The sequence below is a fragment of the Cherax quadricarinatus genome, chromosome 25 (assembly GCF_038502225.1).
Source record: "Cherax quadricarinatus isolate ZL_2023a chromosome 25, ASM3850222v1, whole genome shotgun sequence".
NCBI lineage: Eukaryota > Metazoa > Arthropoda > Malacostraca > Decapoda > Parastacidae > Cherax > Cherax quadricarinatus.
This window is the reverse complement of record NC_091316.1, coordinates 34,133,665-34,141,301: the sequence shown is the minus strand read 5'-3', so window position 1 is coordinate 34,141,301 and position 7,637 is coordinate 34,133,665. Positions and strand designations below refer to the sequence as shown.

At 43.7% G+C, this 7,637-nt stretch overlaps 1 long non-coding RNA gene across 3 annotated transcripts in view; it reads left to right on the top strand.

Annotated features, from left to right (window-relative positions):
- The window catches only part of LOC138853217 (uncharacterized), a 448,445-nt gene extending 441,059 nt beyond the window's left edge, over positions 1-7,386 (top strand). For all 3 annotated transcript variants that reach the window (XR_011392426.1, XR_011392425.1, XR_011392424.1), the window contains exon 3: positions 6,998-7,386. This is a non-coding gene — a long non-coding RNA (uncharacterized lncRNA). The remainder of the gene's footprint in view (positions 1-6,997) is intronic.
- Positions 7,387-7,637: the final 251 nt, after the last annotated feature.

Here is a 7,637-nt window from a genome sequence, read left to right as displayed (position 1 = left end):
CCTTTGTTTGAACTTTGTATAGAAAGGGGTTTAGTTATAGGTAATACATATTTTAAGAAAAAGAGGATAAATAAGTATACAAGATATGATGTGGGGCGAAATGACAGTAGTTTGTTGGATTATGTATTGGTAGATAAAAGACTGTTGAGTAGACTTCAGGATATACATGTTTATAGAGGGGCCACAGAAATCGTAATGACACGATTGCAAACAAACCATACCACGGGCGGGATTTGAACCCGCGGTCAGAGTCCAGTGGCTAACGCGACGGTCTGGAGTTTTGAGACTCTCTGACCGCGGGTTCAAATCCCGCGCATGGTATAGTTTGTTTGCAATAGTGTCATTACGATTTCGTGAGTCATGTTGAGGGCACTGAGGAGACTTGAGCTAGAGTTCGTCACGGCCACGCTAGCTGGAGATTCGTCTGTAAAAACTTGCATTAGTGGTCATAGTGGGGCCTATGCTAACCTTCCTATGGTGTAGAAATATACCTAGTTGGACGAATCTTATTGTGGCTAGCTGGTCCAGTGGCTAACGCGATGGTCTGGAGTTTTCAGACTCTCTGACCACGGGTTCAAATCCCGCCCGTGGTATGGCTTATATCAGATCACTTTTTAGTTGTAGCTACACTGAGAATAAAATGTAGATGGGAAACAAGGAGAATAGAAGCATCAGGGAAGAGAAAGGTGAAGGTTTATAAACTAAAAGAGGAGGCAGTTAGGGTAAGATATAAACAGCTATTGGAGGATAGATGGGCTAATGAGAGCATAGGAAATGGGGTCAAAGAGGTATGGGGTAGGTTTAAAAATGTAGTGTTAGAGTGTTCAGCAGAAGTTTGTGATTACAGGAAAGTGGGTACGGGAGGGAAGAGGAGCGATTGGTGGAATGATGATGTAAAGAGAGTAGTAAGGGAGGAAAAGTTAGCATATGAGACGTTTTTACAAAGTAGAAGTGATGCAAGGAGGGAAGAGTATATGGAGAAAAAGAGAGAGGTTAAGAGAGTGGTGAAGCAATGTAAAAAGAGAGCAAATGAGAGAGTGGGTGAGATGTTATCAACAAATTTTGTTGAAAATAAGAAAAAGTTTAGGAGTGAGATTAACAAGTTAAGGAAGCCTAGAGAACAAATGGATTTGTCAGTTAAAAATAGGAGAGGAGAGTTATTAAATGGAGAGTTAGAGGTATTGGGAAGATGGAGGGAATATTTTGAGGAATTGTTAAATGTTGATGAAGATAGGGAAGCTGTGATTTCGTGTATAGGGCAAGGAGGAATAACATCTTGTAAGAGTGAGGAAGAGCCAGTTGTGAGTGTGGGGGAAGTTCGTGAGGCAGTAGGTAAAATGAAAGGGGGTAAGGCAGCTGGGATTGAAGGGATAAAGATAGAAATGTTAAAAGCAGGTGGGGATATAGTTTTTGAGTGAGTGGTTGATGCTATTATTTAATAAATGTATGGAAGAGGGTAAGGTACCTAGGGATTGGCAGGGTGTATGCATAGTTCCTTTGTATAAAGGCAAAGGGGACAAAAGAGAGTGCAAAAATTATAGGGGGATAAGTCTGTTGAGTATTCCTGGTAAAATGTATGGTAGAGTTATTATTGAGAGAATTAAGAGTAAGACGGAGAATAGGATAGCAGATGAACAAGGAGGCTTTAGGAAAGATAGGGGGTGTGTGGACCAGGTGTTTACAGTGAAACATATAAGTGAACTGTATTTAGATAAGGCTAAAGAGGTTTTTGTGGCATTTATGGATTTGGAAAAGGCGTATAACAGGGTGGATAGGGGGGCAATGTGGCAGATGTTGCAAGTGTATGGTATAGGAGGTAGGTTACTGAAAGCAGTGAAGAGTTTTTACGAGGATAGTGAGGCTAAAGTTAGAGTATGTAGGAAAGAGGGAGATTATTTCCCAGTAAAAGTAGGCCTTAGACAAGGATGTGTGATGTCACCATGGTTGTTTAATATATTTATAGATGGGGTTGTATTGCTCTTTACTGATGACACTGTGCTCTTGGGAGATTCTGAAGAGAAGTTGCAGAGGTTGGTGGATGGATTTGGTAGGGTATGTAAAAGAAGAAAATTAAAAGTAATACAGGAAAGAGTAAGGTTATGAGGATAACAAAAGGATTAGGTGATGAAAGGTTGGATATCAGATTGGAGGGAGAGAGTATGGAGAAGGTGAATGTATTCAGATATTTGGGAGTGGACGTGTCAGCGGATGGGTCTATGAAAGATGAGGTGAATCATGGAATTGATTAGGGGAAAAGGGTGAGCGGTGCACTTAGGAGTCTGTGGAGACAAAGAACTTTGTCCTTGGAGGCAAAGAGGGGAATGTATGAGAGTATAGTTTTACCAATGCTCTTATATGGGTGTGAAGCATGGGTGATGAATGTTGCAGCGAGAAGAAGGCTGGAGGCAGTGGAGATGTCATGTCTGAGGGCAGTGTGTGGTGTGAATATAATGCAGAGAATTCATAGTTTGGAAGTTAGGAGGAGGTGCGGGATTGCCAAAATTGTTGTCCACAGGGCTGAGGAAGGGTTGTTGAGGTGGTTCGGACATGTAGAGAAAATGGAGCGAAACAGAATGACTTCAAGAGTGTATCAGTCTGTAGCAGAAGGAAGGTGGTGTAGGGGTCGGCCTAGGAAAGGTTGGAGGGAGGGGGTAAAGGAGGTTTTGTGTGCGAGGGTCTTGGACTTCCAGCGGGCATGCGTGAGCGTGTTTGATAGGAGTGAATGGAGACAAATGGTTTTTAATACTTGACGTGCTGTTGGAGTGTGAACAAAGTAACATTTATGAAGAGATTCAGGAGATGGGAAGTACAGTGCCTGCACTCTGAAGGAGGGGTGTTAATGTTGCAGTTTAAAAACTGTAGTGTAAAACACCCTTCTGGCAAGACAGTGATGGAGTGAATGATGGTGAAAGTTCTTTTTCGGGCCACCCTGCCTTGGTGAGGACCTGTCTAGTTGGACCAGCGGACCTACTGCAGTGTTTCTCTTTTCTTATGAGTCCGGTATTGTCACGCGTCAGGTGTTTCTTTGTTTTGGGAGTTGACTGTGAGGTGTGGTCTAAGCCCTTTAATTGCCTTCCTTTGATGTATTACTTTCATAGTTCCTTGACAATGTGAGTAGTCACGAAAGCCCTTGGAATTTCACTACTCTTTCACAGTGGTTGTTTTGCATATTTTAAAATCACCTGTTTACTTTGATCTTATTGCATACTATATATATATATATATATATATATATATATATATATATATATATATATATATATATATATATATATATATATATATTTATATATACGTGTGTGTGTATATGCATTCACCTAATTGTACTCACCTAATTGTGGTGCAGGGGTCGATACTCAGCTCCTGGCCCCGCCTTTTCACTGACCGCTACTGGGTCCTCCCACTCCCTGCTCCATGAGCATTATCATACCTCATATTAAAACTATGTATGGCTCCTGCCTCCACTACATCGCTTGCCAGACTGTTCCACTTCCTAACAACTCTGTGGCTGAAGAAATACTTCCTAACATCCCTTTGACTCATCTGTGTCTTCAGCTTCCAATTGTGACCCCTTGTTTCTGTGTCCCATCTCTGGAACATCCTGTCTCTGTCCACCTTGTCTATTCCACGCAGTACTTTGTATGTCGTTATCGTGTCTCCCCTGACTCTCCTGTCCTCCAGTGTCGTCAGACCGATTTCCCTTAACCTTTTTTCGTAGGACATTCCCCTTAGCTTTGGAACTTGCCTTGTTGCAAACCTTTGCACTTTCTCTAATTTCTTGACGTGTTTGACGAAGTGTGGGTTCCAAACTGGTGTTGCATACTCTAGTATGGGCCTGACGTACACAGTGTATAAAGTCTTGAACGTTTCCTTACTGAGGTACGGAAACGCTATTCTCAGGTTTGCCAGGCGCCCATATGCCGCCGCAATTATCTGGTTAATGTGTGTTTCTGGCGACGTACTCGGTATTATACTCACTCCTAGATCTTTTTCCTTGAGTGAGGTTTGCAGTCTTTGCCGCTTAGCCTATACTCTGTCTGCGGTCTTCTTTGCCCTTCTCCGGTCTTCATGACTTTTGCATTTGGCGGGGTTAAATTCTAGGAGCCAGTTGCTGGACCATACATCCAGCCTGTCCAGGTCTCTTTGTAGACTTGTCTGGTCCGCGTCTGATTTAATTCTCCTCATTAACTTCATATCATCTGCAAACAGGGACACTTCTGATTCTATCACCTCCGTCATGTTCACATATACCAAGAATAGCACTGGTCCCAGGACTGACCCCTGTGGGACCCCGCTCATCACAGGCGCCCACTGTGATACCTCATCACGGACCATGACTCGCTGTTGCCTCCCTGTTAGGTATTCTCTGATCCATTGCAGTGCCGTTCCTGTCATACGCGCCTGGTCCTCTAACTTCTGTACTAATCTCTTGTGAGGAACTGTGTCAAAGGCCTTTTTGCAGTCCAAGAAAATGCAATCACCCTTCCCCTCCCTCTCATTTCTTACTTCAGTTACCTTGTCATAAAACTCTAGTAGGTTTGTGACACAGGACTTGCCTTCCGTGCTGGCTGCCGTTTATAATCTTGTTCTGTTCCAGGTGCTCCACCACTTTCCTCCTGATAATCTTCTCTATGACTTTACATACTATACACGTCAGTGACACTGGTCTATAGTTTAGTGTTTCATTTCTGTCTCCTTTCTTAAAGATGGGGACTACATTTGCCATCTTCAATCCTTCAACTAGATGCCCAGTTTCAAGGGATGTGTTGAAGATTTTAGTTAGTGGCACACATAGTGTCTGCTCCCTCTCTAAGGACCCATGGAGAGATGTCCGGTCCCACCGCCTTTGAGGTATCAAGGTCACTTAGGAGCTCTTCACCTCCTCCTCAGATATGTGTAATTCATCCAACACTTGTTGGTGTATTCCTTGTTGGTGTACCCCACTGTTTTGTCTTCCCAGTGTTTCTTCAGCCTCCACTGTAAATACTTCCTGAGATCTCATGTTGAGCTCTTCACATACTTCTTGGTCATTTCTCATGAGCTCCCCACCTTCTTTCCTCAGCCTGATTACCTGGTCCTTGACTGTTGTCTTCCTCCTGATGTGCTGTTAAGCAGTTTCGGGTCAGACTTGACTTTCGATGCAATGTCGTTTTCGTACTGCCGCTGGGCCTCCATCCTTATCTGTGCATACTCGTTTCCTGCACGTCGACTAATCTCTTTATTTTCCTGAGTCCTTTGCCTTCTGTACTTTTTCCATTCTCTAGAGCACTTAGTTTTTGCCTCCCTACTCCTTCAGGTGAACCAAGGGCTCGTTCTGTTCTTCCCATTATTTCTGTTACCCATGGGAACAAACCTTTCCTCTGTCTCCTTGCATTTTGTTGTTACATAGTCCATCATTTCGTTTACTGACTTTCCTACCAACTCTCGTTCCCACTGAACCTCCTGCAGGAAGGTCTTCATACGTGTGTAGTCCCCCCTTTTATAGTTTGACTTTTCCCTTTTTACTCCTGTTACCCTCTCCACTTGTAGCTCCACGATGTATTCAAAGCTCAGCACCACGTGGTCACTAGCTCCAAGGGGCCTTTCATATTTGATGTCCTCAATGTCTGAGCTACTCAGGGTGAACACAAGGTCCAGTCTTGCTGGTTCATCCTCCCCTCTCTCTCTGGTAGTGTCCCTATCATGTTGGTGCATGAGGTTTGCCAGTACTACATGCATCATCTTGGCTCTCCATGTTTCGGGGCCCCCATGGGGCTGTGTGTGTGTGTGTGTGTGTGTGTGTTAATTATATTTGTTGGTGGGTGGGGGAGTGAGTGTTGGGTGTCTGCCTTGTATTTGTTGTGAGCAGTGAATATCGGTGATGATAATTACTGAGAGTGGCCCTCGCTGAGCCTAACGTCAGATGAGATATATATCTATTCATGTTTCCTTTCGGTTATTGGGCGAAAAAAAAAATTCGAAGAGTAATTTCTCTTCGATATTGACAGTTTATTGATTTTATCGTTTCTTGTGTGAGGGCATTTCTTTTTCGCTATTGTAATGATGGCTATTATTTCTTTGTTGCATGTAATCTTTTTCTGGTGTTTTTGGTATCCCTGTTAAGGGGATACTTGTAATGGTTTGACAGAAATTGTTTTCTTTCTCATTTTTTCGTTGCTTCGTTTACGTGCGATAACTTGACAGAGGGAGAGAGAAAAAACAGACAGACAGACAGACAGACAGACAGACAGACAGAAACACAGAAGGACAGAGAGGACTCGAGGAAGGCCAAAGGTGCTTAACAAGACTTGTGAAACTGATAATATTAAAGGACCTTAATTTTACGAAGCTTAGAGACTGAAGAGGCAGGGAAGACAACGTACGTGAATAGTTATTCTTATACTAAAACAGATTGTATATGTTTTTTCATTTTGCTATTCTAAGGTATCCTGTAGCCCACACTAGCAGCCCGTGTTTTTTCCTGACTTCTTTGATCTCCAGCTCGTCAAGACCTCTGTGGAGTTGTCTTAACAATAAATGATTTTTTTCGCTGGCCAAGCACTAATTAGTGGAATATTTCCCCGTTCCTTTAGCCTGTAAAATAAAAAGCATAAAATACGTCGAAAGTTCGCATGAGTTTTTGTTATTTATTCTTCTTTAATACATTCAGAGCAATATTGTCTGTGAATTACCGCATAAAACTATAGTCATTGTAACATTTTTATAAAGCTTCATCGAGGTATGGAATGTGAATTCGGTTCAGTTCAATTATGTTGTCAGAAACAGGGAGAATGGTGCTTTTATTTCTGGCGTTGAGAAATTCCAGTTACTACCTTGAGCACGCAAAACCTTCCATGTAATTACTAGTGGGTGTGTGATTTAATTAGTAGCGTGTAAACGGTGCGGTAATATCAAAATATGCAAATGTAAAACTTATACATTTTTGTTATATTGGTTGCAGCAGCTAGGTCAGCTGGCCATGATGTTTTCAAATTAACCTTTTACCCTTTTGTTGCAGATGTGACCTATGATGACCTGCCTGACGGGGCATGTTTCCACCGCCAGCCCCTCCAGGAGTCCGACTACCCACCCACACCCTTACCCACACCAATCCTCACACCGAGACCCACGCCCATGTCCGTGCCGCACCCCCCATATAGGCCTAACACCGCATGTAAGACCATGCCCAAGCCTTCCCCTACTCCCTTCCCTACTCCCCTGCCCTCACCTCTGCCCACACCCATGCCCACACCCAAGTCCACACCCGTAGCTACCCCTGATCCCACGCCCGCTTCCACTCCCGTGCCCACGCCGGCACCCACACGCCCCGCCACGCCTGGCATCATCACCGGACCCTTCATAATACAGCCTCCACCAGCACCCACGTCTGTGGTGGCGATCGTAGAGGTAAGATTCTAGCTCTTGTGCTCAAGGTGTTGCTCTTGTGCTCAAGGTGTTGCTCTTGTGCTCAAGGTGTTGCTCTTGTGCTCAAGGTGTTGCTCTTGTGCTCAAGGTGTTGTTCTTGTGCTCAAGGTGTTGCTCTTGTGCTCAAGGTGTTGTTCTTGTGCTCAAGGTGTTGTTCTTGTGCTCAAGATGTTGTTCTTGTGCTCAAGGTGTTGCGCTTGTGCTCAAGGTGTTCTTGTGCTCAAGGTGTTGTT